At 41.1% G+C, this 21636-nt stretch overlaps 4 protein-coding genes and 1 pseudogene across 9 annotated transcripts in view; 1 reads left to right on the forward strand and 4 right to left on the reverse strand.

Annotated features, from left to right (window-relative positions):
• Nucleotides 1-21636, reverse strand: part of LOC115435836 (uncharacterized) — a 1131008-nt gene that overhangs the window by 673375 nt on the left and 435997 nt on the right. The gene's annotated exons all lie outside the window — the stretch shown is intronic.
• The window catches only part of LOC115436331 (zinc finger protein 658B-like), a 763626-nt gene that overhangs the window by 438475 nt on the left and 303515 nt on the right, over nt 1-21636 (forward strand). The gene's annotated exons all lie outside the window — the stretch shown is intronic.
• Nucleotides 1-21636, reverse strand: part of LOC115436291 (zinc finger protein 239-like) — an 887505-nt gene that overhangs the window by 397310 nt on the left and 468559 nt on the right. The window lies entirely within an intron of this gene.
• The window catches only part of LOC115436268 (zinc finger protein 664-like), a 70674-nt gene that overhangs the window by 47609 nt on the left and 1429 nt on the right, over nt 1-21636 (reverse strand). The gene's annotated exons all lie outside the window — the stretch shown is intronic.
• The window catches only part of LOC115436258 (zinc finger protein 420-like), a 37948-nt pseudogene continuing 17396 nt past the window's right edge, over nt 1085-21636 (reverse strand).

Here is a 21636-nt window from a genome sequence, read left to right on the forward strand (position 1 = left end):
ACTTTATTCTTTGTACATTTACATCCATAACACCTGTTTATTGGTGGAATTACAGTATTTTAGTCGTAAAGGCTTGTGAGTGTTATTTCCATCTGTTTCTACATACTTCAGCATCTTTCAGCAGTAAAATGTTTACATTCATTCATTCATTTATTCATTCATTCATGTCCAGAGTTTGTGTAACATGTTGTTTTGTTGCTTAAATGAAGAATTATTGTAAATCTGATTCTGATTTACATTACATTGACATTTACAGTGAAAAAATAAATAAATAAAAATTTGGATTCATTACAAAATTCATTATAATTATTATTAAATGGAGTAAAAACCTCATTTCCAGTTTTTTCTGACTCTAATCCAAGGTATTTTTCTGCTGATAAAATAAAATCAAACCCAACATTTCATATATTTCACGCCCTGGCCTGTGTTCTCCACCTGATACTGATCAGAGTTCCAACATTACACTTGCCATTATCAGTTTATTCACATCAGAAAGTGTCAGAACATACTAGTACATTTCATTTATGTTCATTTATTCTAGCAACAATCCAAACTGAGTGTTTTTACAGCCACATACTGTATACCTAAGATGTGGATATTATTTCTCCGTGACCTTGTTTCCTGCTCTCTTATTTTGTCTTGCATATGTTGGGTCGGGTTTAGTAGTTTCAGTAGCTCTTTTTTTTGCGTCAGTATTCCACTCCTCCAGCTCAGTTATGTGGCCCTCAACTTTGGATAACTTAGCTTTTTGCTCTTGTAGCTCTTTATTTTCTTGAAGTTTGTGGTAAATATCTTCCCTAAACAAAGTAAGTTCTTGTTTCATTTCACTCTTTATGTCATTCTTAAATTCTTGCAGCTCCTCTCTGTTTTGGTGGAGGTCTTTTATGTCTCTGCTGATGCTTCTAGCCCCGCTCGGAGGGTCTCAATGTGGTCTTGGTCAGCATTCCCCGCCATGTGGTCTCCAGGTTCAGCCTCGCTGCGTTCATGTAGCGTTAACATTGCTGCTATTTCTTGTGTTGATTTCTTGATTCCTCTGCTTTTATTTTGATTATTTCCACTCATTACAGGACATAAAACATTTGTGCATCAAGTCAATCAGTTTTAGTGGGGCTATTTTAACCGACACGGAGGAGCTCTAAACTATGTGACTACTCTCTTCACCATTTTGCCAAAAGTCCATGTAAGTGGTCTTTAAGCATACTTATGTGGGTGAAAGTCCTCCCACATTGGTCACAGTTTTATGGTCTTTCTCCAGTATGGATGCGCTGGTGGATTTTTAGTTGAGCTGCTGTGGTGAAAGCCTTTTGACAATGCTTACAGACATGGTTTTTCTCTTCTGTGGACGAGCAGGTGGATTTTGAACACACTAATACGGGTGAAAGTCTTCCCACAGTGGTCACAGTAAAATGGCCTTTCTCCAGTGTGGATGTGTTGGTGGATTTTTAAGTCATCTGCTGTTATGAAAGCCTTTCCACACCTGTCACAGTAATATGGTCTTTCTCCAGTGTGGATACGCTGGTGTCTTTTAAGCTCACTCATTCTGGTAAAAGTCTTTCGACACTGGTACACTGGTCACAGGTAGGTCTTCCATCCATTTCGCTGGAATCAGGTGATCTTTGTCTTTGTCCAGATAGAACTTTTAGATTTCACTCAAAATCCCCCTTTGGCTTCTTTCTACATCAAAACAAACAAACAAACAAAAAAGAACAGAAGAGGCAGTCACTGATATGCAATGGAATGTAACAGAATAAACACATTTGTTTGGAACCAGATTAAGCAGACAGACAAAATTAATTAGTTAGGTAATTGACGGAACATTTTTAAGACAACCACTATCTGATGGTTTCTCCTTAAAAGATGTGTTTCCTGTATAAGACCAGAAAATAACAAATAACAGAAATATTGAAAGATGTTGATAAATGTTCAGTTATCTCCAGTGTCAGCAAATCCTTTAAATAGTTACAGAATCACAAAGGACTGACAACAATTGTTTACTTTGCTCACTGGAACTAAATTAGACCGATTAAAGGAATTATTATTATTATTATTATTATTATTATTATTATTATTAGGAGTGTTGAAGGTTATATCGATCATCTGTAGCTAATCACTACCATCTAATTTGGGAATGTCTAAAAATCAAGTCATAGTCATTCTGGAAGAACATCCACAACTGTTTGGAATCTATCCACAATCCCATTTGATGCTTTAACACTGTACATGGGAGCCAGGACGCAGGACATTCAAAATAAAGGAGACAAATATTTAATGAGACTGATTGGAGGGAAAAAAAACTCTGACGAGGAAGTGGCTACAACCAGATGCACCACAACACGAAGAATGGTTAAACACAATCTATGAAATGTACATAATGGAGAAACTGTCCTTTTCATGAAAGTAAAAGAGGATACATTTATGGAAATGTGGTCAAAATAGATTGTATATATCACCCCACTGAGGCCTGAGTTAATTTAACTGAAAATGACAAGTTATAACTGAACCGGTTGAATGTATTGGAGCTGAAACTTGTGTGGTTTTTGTAATCATGGAAATACGGGAAATATGTGACATCTTTTTCGTTCTAAGGTATGTTTAACTATATATATATATATATATATATATATATATATATATATATATAAAATAACAAAAAAGAGGAAGACTTCCAACAGATGTATTTGTTTTTTTTTCTCTAAATAGAGAACTATATGAAACGTGTGTATTAGGGCTGCTCGATTATAGAAAAAAAAATAATCACGATTATTTTAGCAATAATTGAAATCACGATTATTAAAAACGATTATTTGTTAACCTTAAAATTGTTTATTTACATTTAGCAACAAGCAACATTATTAATCCACAGCAAGTCAAAGATTGACCAAATGGTCCAGATCAATGTCCTCAATACTGGGTGTGTCCTCCCTGAGCCCTAACACAGGCTGTGCACCTTCTGCACATACTCTGGATTCACCTCCTGATCCTATCTGGGGGATGTTGTCCCACTCTTCCTGAAGGGCCTGGATGAGCATCTGGCGGTTGCCAGGAACTGGACGCCTAGCATACACGGATCTACCAAGAATATCCCACAGATGTTCAATGGGATTGAGATCTTTGACTTGCTGTGGATTAATAATGTTGCTTGTTGCTAAATGTGAACTTTGTTGAACTCCCCTTTGTCATATTTTACATTATCCTCTGGATACTCATCCACTGTTTTGTTGTTTGTTGTATTTTGTTTGTTAATTAAATGTTTTTTTAAGAACAAGAAAGAATTTGTTTTCATATTTAATAAAATGGTGTGAAATGGCATCACATAGAATATGTGATAAGTTTCTTTTGATGTTCAGTTTATATAGATGACTTTCAGTGTTTACTAACAACAGTGATGCGCTCGCACCTCGGAGGCAAAACCACCAGTACCAGCTACCAGCTGGCTCACATACACCTCCAGGCTCTCCCCCGGAACTCGTGAACGAGCGAATATGTTAGCTCTAAAACTGTCCATTAACTGTTTCTGTCCAAAAGCCGATCCCATCTTCTCTTTCACGGCCGCATAATTTGACTTAACTGCATCAGGTTAGGCTGTCCCACAGTAGAAAAGCAGACTGTCACAGACGGGTGGGCAGCAGAGGTTGCACTAGACCACAGGTGTCAAACTCCGGTCCTCCAGGGCCGCTATCCTGCATGTTTTAGATGTTTCCCTCTTCCAGCCACACCTGGTTCAATTAATGATCAGCTCATCATCCAGCTCTGCAGAAGCCTGAAAACGATGTAATGGCTTCCAAGTGTGATGGAAGAGGGAAACATCTAAAACATGCAGGATACCAGCCCTCGAGGATCTGAGTTTGACACCCCTGTACTAGACATTTTTATACTCCGTCATTTTGATGGACAGGGCCGTAAAAATTCCATCATAACATATTATTGTCCGTCATTTCAAATTTTTATTTTTTAATGATAATGAGATATATTTAGTAGTATTTAATGTTCAAAAACATCTCACTGATGCAGCAGCTGTAGTTGCTGCTGGCTGATAAACCAACGTGATATCACTGCTCGCATAACTATTTATGCCACTTTTAATTGGTGTGTTATCTGTAGACATTATAAGCTTTCCTTGTGTTTGTTCACACAGTGTCAATCCCATGCACTGAGGGTTAGGGTTCAGGTTCTGCGAACCACAGATCTAGGCACAAACTAACGTGCCATAACACATGAAAGGTAGAAAATGCGTACATAGAACACACCAAATGCCATCAGAACTGGTGTATAACTTGCTTGTCCGTCATCCTTCACCACATCAGTCCCTCTTTTTTCACCGTGTTTATCAGTGCCATCACATTTACTGGGCTTTTAAAATAACTAAGGAGACTCGGCTGTCTGCACAGTTTGCGCAGCAAAGTAGCATCTAATTTAGGCTAAAGTTAGCTAAACAACGATTACCCTCAGTATTTTAATCTGTCAAAATGACGGACAACCTTCAGAATTTTCCGTCATTTAAAAAAAAATCTGTCAATGGCGGAATATTTCCGGTTAACTCGACCTCTGTGGTAGATCTCCAGTCCTTCCAGATCTGAAGTGTGCACTGCACAGACCAGCATTCTGAAGTTCCTCCTCAGACCAGTTCTCCCGTCTTAATGCCTGCAACCATAATTTTCGCCGATTTTTCTGGAAGGGATGTTTGCCAGCAGGAATTCTGTAGAAGTTTAAATCCTTCTGTGTGTTCTTTCTGTTCTGACAACCCACGGCACAGCAAGACGATGGCATTATTCACACTTACAGTCAGTGTTTTGCTACAAACTCGGTGTGCTTTCTGCCTCCAAGGTGTGTGAGCAGCATACGTCCTACGTCCTCATGAAACTGATCTATATAAGTGGAAATAAAGATGTAATGCGTAGAATTTTTTGTGTGTGTTAATACCCTGCAAAAATCTAAATCTTACCAGGTGTATTTTTCTCATTTCTAGTCAAAACATCTCATCACACTTAAAATAAGACAAAATCACCTAAAGAGTAACTTTTCAGTGAGATATAAGAACTTGGTGTTAGACAATAGATCTGGAAAATCTTATTTCAAGAAATCTTAGTGAGATAATTTTCACTTGTTCCATTGGCAGATTTTTTTTTTTTTTTTTTTTTGCTTAATTCAATATTTTATTTTGCTCAATTCACCAAAAAAATCTCCCAATGGAACAAGTGAAAATTATCTCGGTAAGATTTCTTGAAATAAGTTTTTCTAGATCTATTGTCTAAAAATAAGTTGTTTTATCTCCCTTACAAGTTCCTCTGTAGGTGATTCTGTCTTATTTTAAGTGTGATGAGATATTTGGACTAGTAAATGAGAATAATACACTTGGTAAGATTTGGATTTTTGCAGTGTAAGTCCAAGACAAATTCTTCAAAACAGATGTTAAATTATGTATAAAAGCATGACAGTGAATGTTAATAACTAGAAATACCTTCATTTTACATCTGGTTTTACACCTACTTTTACAGTGAAACATTGAATATTTAGTTTCTTTTCATTCTAGGACATATTTATGATGATATTTAGGTTTTCCAAGAAATAACCATGTAGAGGAAGTGTTAACCCAAGCCAAACCATTTAACATTACATGATAATAATAAAGTTTATATTGTAGTATTTCTAGCTGTATCATTTAATATTGAGCAGGTTGATGGGAATATTTGTGGAGGTTTGTGGTTATTTCAAATAAGATTCACTCAAGATGTTTGAGGTGAACACAGATATTACGATAATCGATCCAGCAGTTTCTGAAACAAAACCAGAAATGTCAGTGTTGGCACTTGTGGTGGAAAAATTTACTTTTTATATTTTATACTCTTTATATTTTATACTGTTAGTACATCTTCTTTTAATGCTGAGTCATTATTCATTATGTGTGATGTTTACCACTCTGTAACACCCCCAACCCAGGAACGGAGTTCTTGCCTTGAGTTAAAACCCAAACACCTAAATGTCTGAATGTGTAGATAGAGGATGGCGCCTGCACTCCAGATTGGATCCAAGCAAGGTTAGAGTGGAGAGGTCATCATGACCTCTTCACGGAGCAGAGAAGGAGTAGTATGGGGTGGTACGATGTACGTAAGGAATGACATCATAGTTTGAGGGGGTTGGATTTGGTTCTATATAATCTTTAGTTTCTCTTGTTTAATCAGACTTCACTTACAGAGTTTCTCTGTGATTGACTTCTCAATAAATGCATTTATTTATTTTAACTCTAACTTTCTCTCCTCCTCTTTGTGTGTGGGTTATCAGTTGAACATTTCCATAACAAATTGGCGTTGTCGGCAGGATTCCATGTGTGCTGTCGGGCGGGGAACGGAGGTTGGTGGACTGATCATCCTACGGGCCAAAAAGCGGCTGTAGCCCCGTGGTAAAACGACACCGCAGACGGGGGACCGGCCCCGAGCCCCGCCCGTCTCACCACTGGAATCGGAACTGAGTTCAACGCCACACACGGTGAGAAAGTTACAGTTTGGGGTGTTGGGCCTTTTACTCTCTGTGTTCCAAACTCACGTCACTGGGCATGTCACTGAAACAATAGTGGCGTGCGATTCGGGTTTATATATATAAAAAAATAAATAAATAAAATAAAATAAAAAAATAAAAATGAAAAATAAAAATAATAATAAATAAAAAATAAGAATAAGTATATATATATATATATATAGACCTGAGTCGGGTTGCTATTGTATGCAAATACAATAGAGTACAGGCGTTTTTGTGAGATTTTTTCGCCTTCAACCAAAAAGAAAATCGTATAGGGTTGCTATTGTATGCAAATACAATAGAGTACAGGTGTTTTTGGGAGATTTTTTCACCTGCCTTCAACCAAAAAGAAAAATCGTATAAGGTTGCTACTGTATGTAAATACAGTAGAGTAAAGTTTATAACAAACTTGAAAGCGTTTAGGTGATTTTTTCGCTGACAACTGAAAAGAAAAATCAGGGTTTTTTAGTATTTTGTTCGCCAAGGAACAAAAACCACTTAGAAGACGTTCTAAGTGTAAAAATGGGAAACCGGCCGGGGCACAGTGATGGGGGTGTGGACAGAGAGGCCCCTATTCCAAAACCCATGGGTAAAAGAAAATATGGGGAAATTGTGCTTGAATGTGCTGATTATTGGGTAAACATGGGTATTTTTTCTAAAACGCCAACTTTGGGTGTGCAAAAACTGAATGAGTTAAAGGGAGGCAAAGAGAGAAAAAACAAGGTCAGGGAATTTAAACAATAGGAAACTTGTAACAAATGTTTTGAGATGTGGTGAATGAAGCAAAAACAAACTGAGGCATGTGTAACCGTAGATGACACCATCTAGCTGTGTTTTTTTCCCTTTATGCCTAATTTGTTAGAATATTTAAACCACTTCTTTTCATTCATAACTTTATACTTCCCTTGTATTTTTGTGCGACGTCTGTGCTACGTCTGTAAGATCTGGTAAATTATGCTGCTGGTTATAAAAACAGATATAAAACAGATTATACAGATTAAACAGTTATATTTTCGATTGTCAAGGAGCTTGAGCTCCGCCACTTTACCATATACCATATGCCCCCCCCTTGTGTTTCTGTGCAGGCAGCGAAGTTGGTGTCCGGGTCTGGACGCCTGCCCACAAAGACGCCGCGAGAACCCGCCCCCCCTCCCGGAACACTCAGCCGTAATTCCAGAAATGGCCAAACGTCAACGGGCCCCAGCAGGCCCCCCCAGGTCTGCTGACCCCCGGCCTTCTCCACCACCGGAGCCGGACTCCACACAACCCGACTCCACCCCCGCTGCTGATGCTGCAGGCAGGGGGGAGGACTGACTTCTGGCACAGCTGCACAAATGCCCACGGTGGAAGTCAGCGGACCAGACGGTCCTGTTGTGGTGTTCAGGGCATGGACATTCACTGAAACATCTACCTGATCCATCCGAGGGACTTTCTGCAATGAACACAGACCCACTGGGTCCGAACTCAGGCGGCTTCTGGCTGCACAGATGACCCCTAGCCTCTGCCGGACGTTTTTTCCCACCTGAGGCTGTCTGTCTGCATGGAGAAACCTGAAACAGGCCTGATGAGACAGTGGAAGATTCCAGACGCAGGGCAGGGGTCACTTTCATCAGACACTCCGGACTGGTCCGCCCGACCCCCCCCCCCCCGGGGAACAGCGTGGGCGGGGACCGGAGAACACTCGAGGCCCACCTACACCCGGAAAGGGGTGGTCCGACATGTGAAGGGGTGGGCCACCTCTGTGGCCAACCAGGACATGGGAAAAGGGACTGCCCACAGAGAAGGCGGGGCGGAGACAGCCACGTGGAGGGAACGGGGCAGGGGATTGGCTCGCGGCCCTGGAGGGCGGGTCTCCAGACACGGATTCCACACCCACTACAGCTTCTGCTGCACTGCCCAAGGGAGGAGGAGGTGACACACACACACACACACACACACACACACGCTCAGCTGTGTACTGACTCCTATCAGAAGCTCCCTGTGGTTGATCTTACTATAAGTAGGTTTAAGTTATTGTTTTTAGTAGATAGTGGAGCTACATACTCTGTGATCAGACATGTAGACTTAACACCTACACTAAAGTTGAGTGGAAAAACTATTATTTCTGTGTCGGCTGGTGGTAAACAGGACAGAGAGAGCTTTACTGTTCCGTTGACATGTGTTTCACAAGAATGTACTTTCTAACATTCTTTTTTTACTCGCACCTGTCTGTCCCATTAATTTGTGTGGGCGGGATTTGATGTGCAAATTGGGGGTAAAACTTGAATCGGGTCCAGAGGGGTTAACGATAACTCATCAAAACACAGTCGCAGGCACAGATCTCCACTCACATTGTGTGTATACACACACAATGGTTAGGTATGCTGCTGGCTCACCAGATTCTGTATACCAGTGGAAAGTCTGTTCCCCCCAAATTACAGAAAAATGGGTCGAGCTGAGTGACAGCAGACTTCAGCCTGGCGCTTATGTCTCACCCCCAAATGATTTATAGTGTGCTTCTCATTTCAGTCCTGGAGGCCCTGACCCCACATATGAGGAAAAGTTTTTTCACACAGTCTGATAAGCTCACAACTGGTTACATGTTTTGGGATTCATATTTTTTTGGGCATTGTCTGTGTCACTGACTGATAACCAACGTTCTTTTTACAGGCTTGGTGCTGCACCACGCATGTTGCTCTTTCCAAACCATGCCATGCAGATTGGAAAGACGTGGGCCCGTTTGTGGAAAAGGCCTTGCAGGTGTCAGATTTGTGTCCCACCTCTGACCCTGCCATCATGTTCGCTCCCCGACTGGGGGTATACAGACAGAGCATGATATCAGTGTTTGACTGTCAGAAAACTGTACAGTTGTTAAATGATGAAGCGCTCACCTGTATGTCTACATCTCCCACAGGCCTCTCACCCGTCTCCGTGCCACCCAAACTGGCTGATATCCCACCTGGTGTCTGGGCTACTGGTCCACATGATGTGGGTCTCGTCCGGAACTGCCCACTGGTCATCATTACCCCGCGATCTGATTACAGGCCATGTCAAAAACAGTCCGAGTTTGAAGCTTATTTGAATGTGGGAATTATAGTTCCATGTCCTGATCCACCGGTCAGGACCCCAATTTTTCCTGTGGAAAAAAGTGCGAACCCCTCCTGACCCAGACACATGGAGGTTTATTCAAGACCTACAGGCGGTAAACAAAGCCGTGGTTCCACGCATACCCACGGTCCCAAATCCACACACGATTTTATCACAAATTCCGCCGTCTGCATCTCACTTCTCTGTCATTGACCTTTCGAACGCGTTCACATCTGTTCCCGTGCATGCAGATAGCCAGTATTGGTTCGCGTTTCAGTTCAGAAACAAAATGTACACATGGACGCGCATGTCTCAGGGGTATTGCGAGGCCCCAACCATTTACAATTCGATTTTGGCCGACTCGCTGTCCCACCTTGACCTCCCACCAGGTGTTGCTCCTTTACAGTATGTTGATGACCTTCTCCTTTGTTGTCCTTCTCCACAGGCTTGTGTCTTTTGTTTCACTTGAGGCAGCTGATGGACGACCTTGTCGGCCCAAACATTTCTTCCCCTGGTTTGCTAAGCTGACACATGGCGTAGATCATGTGTCTAAGGGAGGAATGTTAGATAAATGTTTTCCTGCAAAGCATGCAGACAGCTCTGCAGTGGCTAAAGCTTTGGTAACTGAAATTTTGTTTTGTTTTGTTGGGGGATCCCAAAGAGGATCTCATTAGACGATGGGTCCCACTTTGTGAACACAGCACTAACTGAGTTAGGGGAAATGCTAGGTTTTGACCTCAAAACACACTGTGCATACCATCCACAATCAGGGGGGGGCTATTGAAAGGGAAAATAGCACCCTAAAATCAAAACTGGCTAAATGTTGTGAGGAAACAGGTCTTAACTGGGTCAAGGCCCTACCTCTGGTTCTCATGCAAATGAGAATGAGACGTAGGAGTCGAAGTGGGCTGAGTCCTTTTGAGATTATGTTTGGGAGACCCCATATACAGGTCTCCAGGCCCCCCAACTAACCGGGTTGACATCATTGTTGGAGCATGACATGGTGTCTTAGTGTAGAAAACTCTCCTCTGAACTATTTCAAGTACAGGTACTGGTGAAATCAGCATTACCGGTTCCTGCAGAGGGGCTGCTTCATCCGCTGCAGCCGGGGGATTGGATCCTGGTCCGGGACTTCAGACGAAAGCACTGGAAACAGCGCAGGTGGCGAGGCCCTTTCCAGGTGCTCCTGACGACGCACACAGTGGTCAAGGTTGCTGAACGTGCCATGTGGATCCATGCGATCCACTGTAAGCGGTTTCTGGGAGAACCGCCAACTGCTGCAGCCGAGGACGGGCCGGAGCATCGATCGACAGCGTAGACTGGACGACTGGACACCGGAGCTGGACACAGCTGTATCACGCACCCACACTCACAAGACTCACTGGTTGAAACCTAGCGGTGGTAACGACCCCAGTGACGTCTCATATACACTTATCCTTTGCCTGGTCACTGGCGAGTGACTGAAGACCCCCTGCCCCACACATACACTGATTCGACGACGATGGAGGTGATCAAAGGGTCAGCTGTCATCTGCATCACCCTCCTGTGCCTGTACATGTGGTACATGGACACATTCTATCAGGTATCTGATCCTTCACCACCGCATCACATTCCTGTTTGCGCCCTGGTCTGTCGGAGGACAGCTAGGGTCAGAGGAGCTTCGGGGACGTCACGGACGTGACCTCCACCTCATTGATCACCACGACTAGCGATAACACATGGTGGCGAGTGACACGTGATCTGACACGACGTGTCACTAATCAGTCATGCTATGTGTGTAGTTTGATGCCACACAGCTCACATGAAGATACTCTGTTCGCTCCTTATCCTCTCTCGATCAATCACACACTATTGACAATGATAAAATGGACAGTGGCCGTCTGTCACGGCGTACCCCTGGCTGGGGTTGAGACCCAACGTGACCTTCCTTCAGAAATCCCAGAAATTTCTCTAGAGACACTAATATTACTATGGTACAGAAAAATGTTGTTTTTCGGCTCAGAGATCTGTCTAATCTTTTTTTCACTTGCTTCCATTCCCCAGTCACAGAACACACACGGTATAATTTGGGACACACATCTGGGTGTAACATTACTCTCAAGGTAGCATGCGAAAAAAGGGCTGATAAATTTACTTTTCTCCAGTTATAGTCCTTTACAATCTCACGGCATTACTAGGTACACCATCCCCACTGACACATTATGATGCTAAGACCTCATATTTTTATTTTATTTTATTTTATTTTTAATGTTACTACCACATATAATGCCACCGTAGCTCTAACTCCTTCTGATTATGGGTATGACTGTCCTACAGATATGGTGTGGACGTGTGGTCAACACTCTTATTTGTATTTCCCAGCATGATGGGCAGGTACATGTCACCTCTCTTATTTGGTTCCAGCTATCTCCAAATTGACCATCAGCCCAGTTATGTCACCGCCTCACACCTGTGTAAAACGGGATCGGATTTCAGGTGGCCATAAGTTTGAAATCAGTATTATTCCCATGTACGGCCCTGATTGTTTAGCTTGGTACATAGAAGAACTTTCTGTGGAGCTAGAGAATCTCACTGCGTCTGTTGAACAGTGGTTTAATGACCAGTGAGATGAAAGCTCTCCGCACTGTCGCATTACAGAATAGGGCAGCTTTAGATCTCCTATTGGCTGAAAAGGGAGGTGTCTGTCATCTTATTGGCGACCAGTGTTGTACCTATGTACCTGATGTTTCCACAATCAGTTTGATCACCCTAGACGAGTCCTACATGAGGAAAACACTGCATACACTACAACAGGCTGGGATTTTTGGGGCTGGCTGCTGTCTGGGGGATGGAAGGCAATGTTGATGAAAATTATTGCTGTGATTTTTGGTGTGTTTGTATTACTCCTCGGATTATCCTGTTGCATCATTCCAATAATACGTTCAATGATTAGCAGTGTGATTGGTACTTTTAGTATGGTATAGCATGAAGTGATTGATGATGATGATGATAATTATGATTTTGATGACTTAGATGATCTTGATGATGATTTGATGGTGTATGAAGAAAGCAACGTGTAATCCTGTCAAATGAACAAAAATTGTGAAGCTGGAAATTACTGTTCTGACTGATGTCCAAAAGCAGATAGATCATGGGTGGATGTTTATAGTATTTTGCTATTTGTCCTCCAATGTCAAACCTGATCTAAAAAGAAAAAAGACACAAAGTCTGGAAATTTGGCTACATATAATTTATCTGGAGAATATCTGGAGAAATATGGCTTAATTAGGTTGTCTTTGGGTTGATAATCATTTATAATCATTTATTGATACTCGTACGTAAATTTTATGTTTTTGCATGATTGATTCGGTTGAATAATCAAAAGGGAGGAAATGTGGTGGAAAAATTTACTTTTTATATTTTATACTCTTTATATTTTATACTGTTAGTACATCTTCTTTTAATGCTGAGTCATTATTCATTATGTGTGATGTTTACCACTCTGTAACACCCCCAACCCAGGAACGGAGTTCTTGCCTTGAGTTAAAACCCAAACACCTAAATGTCTGAATGTGTAGATAGAGAATGGCGCCTGCACTCCAGATTGGATCCAAGCAAGGTTAGAGTGGAGAGGTCATCATGACCTCTTCACGGAGCAGAGAAGGAGTAGTATGGGGTGGTACGATGTACGTAAGGAATGACATCATAGTTTGAGGGGGTTGGATTTGGTTCTATATAATCTTTAGTTTTCTCTTGTTTAATCAGACTTCACTTACAGAGTTTCTCTGTGATTGACTTCTCAATAAATGCATTTATTTATTTTAACTCTAACTTTCTCTCCTCCTCTTTGTGTGTGTGGGTTATCAGTTGAACATTTCCATAACACACTGATGAAAGAGTCGGGGGATTTTACATAAGTTTTATGACTCTTGTACACCAAAAGGGCCGGATTTAGGTATTGGATGAGAAGAAGACTTGGATGTGTTTTCTTTTTATGCAATTTTATATCAGTTTAGCAGAATTTAATTACTTCAGCACATTTTAACCCATTAAGACCCAGTGGTACTTTTATGGCAGCTTCTAAATGATTTTTTTTCTCTTTTTAACGTTTCTCATGTGATTTATCACCATTTATTATAATAAAAACCTCTGTGTTTTGCATTTTTCAGTGTAAATCACTTCCTTTACCCTATATTTAATTTACTGATCATGTAGATGTTCATTAAAGCTCAGAGTAAACTTAAAGGTATTATGCAAAAACAGAGAAAACTGAAGAAAAAGTGACTGTTTCAGCAAGTGAGGACTATTACCATGTGTTAGAATTTTGCAGCTAAAACTCAACAGTTTATGGAAATAAAACAGAAGCAAATCTGTGTGAGTGCTTCAGCAGGACTCAGACTCAGGTGGGCACCCAGCTGTTAGAGTGTGCTAGTCTGGGAGCTCATTCCATGACGTGACGATGATATTGAATTATTTACTCACTTACCATCGGTTTTTGGCCCCAAAACTATAGTTGTTGAAGAATAGGACCAGGACCAAAAGAGACAAGTGAATGTTTTGGGCAGATAGCGGGGTGGACTCTCACGTACCTGGAATCGCAGCACTTCCCTCATCCTCATTAATTCTCCAGACCGCATGACATGTGCGTGTGTGTGTGTGTGTGTTGCAAACAAGGTTGCACAGGAGGAAGGGGCGGGGCGTGACAGAGATGAAAGGGCACCATGACCAGGTCCAGTGACAGCCAAATTAAACCACTCTGAACATTTATTATCATTGATCAAAATTTTAGTCACGAAAATTTTAGTCATGCTGTTTTTTGCGCAAAAAAAAAAGAAGAAATAAAAAAATGAGTAAAAAGGGCACTTGTAGGCAGAGGATCAAAGCGGCAGGGGCTCAAGCCCCCCCAGCCCACTGCTTTGCACAGGCCAGCTGCACTGGACAAAAGAGCGGAGAAGCTGTGAAAGATGTGATTTTCAGAGTTAAAAAAGTAATTTTCGGGGTGGTGGTGGTGGTGGTGGTGGGGGGGTTTGGATGAAAATTTCAAAAAAATTACACAGGAGGGCTTAGAACATCTTGTAGCATTAGAAAATCAGGGCTAATGTGGTATTTGATATTAACCCCCCCACACACACACACAATTAAAAGGGCGGGTTGGGGTCCTGAAGGTCCTAAAGGTGGAGAGTCTGTGCAGAGACCAAGGACGTTATTGTCATGGGACACGAAAGTGTAGAGTTCTATAGTTTAAAAAGTCACAGTTTACCAAGGAGGAAAAACTGCAGTTTGTCTTGTCTTCGTCCTCTCCTCTCACCTGTCACAAGTGTTTGCTCCTGGAGGATTTTGTTGGGTTTCTGTAAATTTTATTTGATTTTGATTTGATAAAGCACTTTGTGACTCTATCTGTGAAAAGCGCTTTATAAATAAAATTTACTTCCTTACTTCCTTACTCCTCTGCTGCAGCTGAGTGAGTGTGGGAGGTGGAGCTGTACTTTACTGGTCTGTGTGTTTGTGTGTGAGGGGGCGGGGCCAGGCCCTGGGGCCGAGTGCAACACACACACACACACACACACACACACACACACACACATACACATACACACACACATACAGGAGCAGAGCCAAAGAATCTCTGCGCAGCAAAAAAGTTAATACATTCATTCATTCATTCATTCATTTTCTGAACCCGCTTTATCCTCACTAGGGTCACGGGGGTCGCTTGGAGCCTATCCCAGCTACATAGGGGCGAAGGCGGGGTACACCCTGGACAAGTCGCCAGTTCATCGCAGGGCTGACATATAGAGACAAACAACCACTCTCACATTCACACCTATGGGCAATTTAGATTAACCAATTAACCTATTAGTGCATGTTTTTGGACTGTGGGAGGAAGCCGGAGTACCCGGCGAGAACCCACGCAGACACGGGGAGAACATGCAAACTCCACACAGAAAGGTCCCACCCCCCGTCGACTGGTGTTGGAATCGAACCCAGGACCTTCTTGCTGTGAGGCACCACCGTGTCGCCCAAAAGTTAATACATTAGTTACATATTGTCCTAGGATTACATGTTGGGTAGGAGATGTTTTCCTGGAGCATTTTTTACTATATTCCTTAAAATCCTCTTCACACCCCGAATGCAACCAATTAATTAAATGCTCTAACAGAAAAATTAAATTTTTAGTCACCTGTGGAATGGACAGGACTGAAAAAACACCATCCAATCATTTTAACCGGCCCATTGAAATGATTGAATGCTGATATGTCTATAAAACTCAACTGTCATTTGTCCCTCCCCCCTCTGTGAGTACAATCCAGCACTCTGGAGGCGTGGCTTCTGGGGGAAGTGTGAAGAAAGGGGCTTGGACTTTTGAACTGTGTATTTTCTAAATGTAGCTTGCTCGAACCGTTTTTCCAGGATCTCCTACCCGAACTAACGTTAACTGGCCGACAAATGTGTCTGTCTTCTACTAATGTTTGTAAAGTTGGCTCTGTGTTGTAACGTTAAGTTTAACTTTTGTTGTTAAGTACTAAGATTAGCTGCATGGATGGTTTAGCAGAGTTCCCACCAGTCCTGGAAAACCTGGAAAATAAGAAAAAAGGTCAAATGTCCTGGAAATGGTTAAGTTATCCTGGAAAATTATTGACCTCCCCCTGCCTTGTGACCTTGTGTGTCTAAACTGAGATGAAACAAAGGAAATAGTTTTTAGTGATTTATTGAAAATATGCAAACATTTTTAGAGGAAGGGCAGGAGAGGAAGTAACAGAGGAGAGAAAGTTGAGTGTGAATTGTCCAGTTGAACATTGTAACTCCAGTTTGTCAGGCTAATGAAGTGCTCCACTGTGATCTGTGGGTGTGTTTGCATTATTCTAGGATACATTTGTCATAATTATTGTTCATAGATAAATTATAGCCATAGACTGCACATCAAATGTCTGAATAATAAACATAGAAACAGTCTGGGTAAATGCAAGTTACAACTGTAGAAAAGAACACTTCCACAGAATGAGAAGGACAGGGGAATGGAGGAGTGTATTATGGGATAACTTGTCTCTGTAGTGACTGAAAATGTCCTGGAAAATAATTTCAGGGAAACAGTGGGAACCCTGGTTTAGGTTTGTTGGTTCAGGCTGAAAATCCTCAAAGTGTCTTCAAACAGCTAATGTTACATGTAGTGTTCGATTTTCTTGAACTCTGAATTAACGTTAATGCTTGTGCTGTTGGTGCTCATTATGGCTGAGCTCGTAAAAGAGCAAACAGGTTAAACAAGGTTCAAAGAAACAATAAGCAGAGTTAATCATATTTCTTTCTCTTATCAGGAACATCGTCCATGGATTGTGATCGTCCAGATTTGGTTCCATCTGTTTTTTCACACAGCAGCACCAGAGACACCTCAGGAAAGGTGGCCAGGTCAGTGTCATGTCATGTGTGGTTTTTGACTTTCTGGTTCGCTTGTTAACTATCTGAGCAAATCAGATCTATTTGTATGGCCTTCTTTATTATGTTATTGCATTACCTCTTAATGTGTTGATTATTTTGGGTTTTTAACTGAACTGTACTCTATTGTTTCTGCTAGAAATGAAAGAAAGAGAATACAGGATGAAGATAAGGCCCCTGCTACCTGCCCCACAAGCAAACCTGAGGCAGATCCTCTAGATCAGGGGTGTCAAACTCCTTTTAGTTCAGGGGCCACATTATAGCACATTATATAAAATAATAACATAATTATATATAAATAATGTCAACTCCAAACTTTTCTCCGTGTTTTAGAGCAAAAAAAGTTGACTTACATTATGAACAGGTTTACATCTGCAAACTATCTTTTCAAAAGATGTGAATAACATGAACAAACTGAAAAAATAAGTGTAATTTTAACAATATTCTGCCACAGTTTATCATTTAGACAGGTACATTATAACTTACAGATCACAGTGGATCTACAAATACACAAAACATTTAGCAACAGGCAGAATCTTGTTAAAATTGTACTTACTTCTCTTAAGACATTTCAAGTTGTTCATATTTGTTCAGGCTATTTACATTTTTTGTGAAATTATACTTTGTTTTAGTGTAAATACATGAAAGTATTTACATTTACAAAGGGCAAAGTTTAAACTTGTCATTATTCCTATTATTATGATAGTATTTTACTGGTCCTGCCCACTTCAGACTGAATTGTTCTGAATGTGGAACCTGAACTGAAAGGATCGTTAATTTCTTAGTGTAATTTTTGCATTTCACAAATTCATCCCATGGGCCGGACTGGACCCTTTGGCAGGCTGGATTTGGCCCCCAGGCCGCATGTTTGACACCTGTGCTCTAGATTCTTCTGCACAAGTCATACTATTTCGTGTCTGTTTGTGTTGCTTGGTGGTCGGGTGAGTAGTGATAGAGAAACAGACAGATAATCTGTGTGTTGTGTGTGTGTGTCTGTGGATGTTTGTAAACTGATGTGTTGCACATGAAGAGTTAATGTATCTCCTTTTTGTGTTGTAGATGAATGTAAGTTTGTGTCCAGGAAAGAGATGAACCAACTCAACCTGCAGTTCAACCAGCTCTATGATGACTATGAAGCTGTGACAAGAGAACTGTATGTCACACAGGAAGAAAAGAAACATCTGAAGGAGACACTGAAGCAGTCCAAGTTTGGGTTTGATTCCATAAAAGACACAAACACTAACATGTTTTTTTTTTTACTGGTTTACAGTCATTACAAATGTTTACAGTTTATGAATATCTACATTTTATCAGACAGGATCATTGAGAGTACAAAAAGCTTGAGAACCACACCACAGAGCTATTTTATTTATAATAATGGACCATTTTAGGACCAAGGTTAAAGGACCATTTAGGAAAAACTGCTTTTAAAGCTGACACATTAAATATTAACATGAACTGACAATGTTTTAAATGAAATATATTGAAGGTAATGGAATGGACTCGAAATGAAATGTACATCTGTAACCAAAAGTGTTTTCAACAATGACAAGTGTAAATAATTAACACTATATGAACTCATCTAACATTTGTACCTGGAAATGATTTTTTTTTTCTTGCTTTTAAATTTTGAATTTTATCATCAACTCAAACTGCTCTTCTTTCTGGGAATCAACAAAATATATCAGTGTTGTTAGTGATTTTATGTAAATGTAGCATGAAGCAAAAAATAAATGAACACTTGAAGAGTCAGATGTGTTAGAATAGAATAGAATGCCTTTATTGTCATTATACACATGTATTATGAAAATAAAAGAGACAACTCTCTTCTGTTACATAGTGCAAAACAGTTTAAAAGAAAATAAATTAAATCTACAGGGTGTCCCAAAAAATGTATACACACTTTAAATAATTGTAAAGTCAGTGTTTATTAAAATTCATTAAATTTTCAAAATGTAGTAGAATTTACAACCATCCTTTTATTGTTTTGTCAGCGCCTGTTCTCAAACTGACGTCTGGTCTGGTCCAGACACTGCTGACAACGCCAAGCAATGGAATCACACATTGACTCACACCACAGACCTCACACCACTAAACTTTTTTTATGGGGATACCTAAAAGACAAAGTCTATGCTATGAGATCTGCAACAGTCACTGAATTGAGAGCAGCCGTTGAACGTGAATGCACACAAATACCAAGGGAATTGTTTGGTGATCTGTGCAATTCCATTGCTTGGCGTTGTCAGCAGTGTCTAGACCAGAACGGACATCAGTTTCCACGGTCATTTCAGTCTTTGTACATGTGAACGAGAGCATGGAAAAGGGCGTACGCCACGTTTTTGTGCGTACGCAACCTTTGTACAAGAAGCTCCTGGTCTTTGTTGACCTCCATTAGTTGAACTTTTCACCTCGTGGCAGGTTGAGGTTCAGTAACGTCACTGTTTTGTGAAGGTGGTGCATTAGAACACACCTCTGTACTCTGAGGACAACAAAACACAGCCTTCAGTCTGATGTTTGTCTTCACATCTGGATTCTGTGAAGTCTGATCTGGAGGTTTTGAAGTCTGATGTTCTTGTCAGAAGTGGGTGCTGCTGGTTCACACACACTGTGTTTCTTCTTGCCATCTGATGCTGAGGGACATTTTGGTGGATTTTTAGGTGATTAGCTTTGGTGAACAACTTTCCACACTAGTTACAATTATGTGGTCTTTCTCCAGTGTGAATGCGTTGGTGACGGTTAAGCACATTCCTTCGGGTGAAACTCTTTCCGCATTGGTCACAGACATGTGGTTTTTCTCCAGTGTGGATGCGTTGGTGAATGTGTAGGGACCTTGCGGTGGTGAAAGCATTTCCACACTGGTCACAGCAATACAGTTTTTGACTTCTGTGGATGCGTTGGTGGATATTTAGGTAACTTGGTGTGGTGAAAGCATTTCCACACAGGTCACATTCATATGGTCTTTCTCCACTGTGGATGTGTTGGTGACGTTAAGGACATTCCTTCGGGTGAAACTCTTTCCGCATTGGTCACAGACAAATGGTCGTTCTCCAGTGTGGCTGCGCTGGTGGATTTTTAGGTAGCTTGCTGAGGTGAAAGTATTTCCACATTGGTCACACTCATATGGTTTTACTCCAGTATGAATACGTTGGTGATGTTTAAGCGCATTCATTTGAGTGAAATTCTTTCCACATTGGTCACACTCATATGGTTTTTCTCCAGTGTGGATGCGTTGGTGTATTTTTAGGTCACTTGCTGTGGTGAAAGCATTTCCACATTGGTCACACTCATATGGTCTTTCTCCAGTGTGGATGCGTTGGTGAATTTTTAGATGATGTGCTCTGGTGAAAGCATTTCCACACTGGTCACACTCATATGGTCTTTCTCCAGTGTGGACACGTTGGTGGATTTTCAATTCTTTTGCTACAGTGAAACTCTTTTCACACTGGTCACACTCATATGGTCTTTTTCCAGTGTGGATGGGTTGGTGGATTTTTAGGGAACTTACTGTGGTGAAACACTTCCCACACTGGTCACAGTTATATGGTCTTTCTCCAGTGTGGATGCGTTGGTGAGCTTTAAGCACATTTCTTTGGGTGAAACTCTTTCCACATTGGTCACATTCATATGGTCTCTCTCCAGTGTGGGTGCGTTGGTGACGTTTTAGGGAACTTGCTGTGATGAAAGCATTTCCACACTGGTCACACTCATACGGTTTTTCTCCAGTGTGGGTGTGTTGGTGTCTTTTTAGGTTACTTGTTTTGGTGAAAGTCTTTCCACACTGGTCACAGGTGGGTCTTCCATCCATGTTTGCTGGAATCAGGTGATCTTTGTCCAGATACAACTTTTAGGTTTCACTTTAAATCCACCTTTGTCTTCTCTCTACATCAAAACACAAAGAAAAAGAAGAGGTGGTCACTGAAATGCAATGGAATGGAACACAACAAACACATCCCTTTCAAACCAGATTAAGCAGACAGACAAAATTAACTAGTTAGATAATTAATAAGACATTTTCACACATTTAAAAACTCAGTCCTCCTATTCTACATGTGAAAACTGATGCAGATTCAACAATGTACAAATGAGTTACAACAATTTCTTGTTTTATATTAAGAAAAACCTCAGAACTTGCAGCACCACCACGATCATATGTTACCTAAGGTCACCAACTTGAAACGTTTTAAATCATGAACTTTTTAAGGTTTACTGAGAAAATTTAAATAGGACATGTTCAATCTGCACATCAAAACACCACAATAAATCATTTATTGTTACCAATAGGTGGCACTATGAGTCTGATTCAATATTGTCATGTCATGATCAGGGTGTGACTCTTATGCACATGGAGTTTGGTGCTGATTGGACAAAAAACTGTTGAGTTAAACCAGTTTTCTTTTTCTTGGTGATACATCCAAATTCACCTCTGCACTCTGAACACATCAAGTAACGACCGCCCACCATTTAATGGAGATCAGGACTGGGCAAACGAGCTGAATTTGCATTTCAACAGGTTTGAATCTGTCCTGACTCCAGCCCCCACCCATTCAGGTCCCTCTTCACACTTCTCCAGTATGGACCCCCCCCCCCCCCCCCCCGTTACTATAGACTCCTCTGCCCCTCCCTGTAACAGAGAAGGCCCTCTAATCA

This window comes from Sphaeramia orbicularis, chromosome 16 (genome assembly GCF_902148855.1).
Source record: "Sphaeramia orbicularis chromosome 16, fSphaOr1.1, whole genome shotgun sequence".
Lineage (NCBI taxonomy): Eukaryota > Metazoa > Chordata > Actinopteri > Kurtiformes > Apogonidae > Sphaeramia > Sphaeramia orbicularis.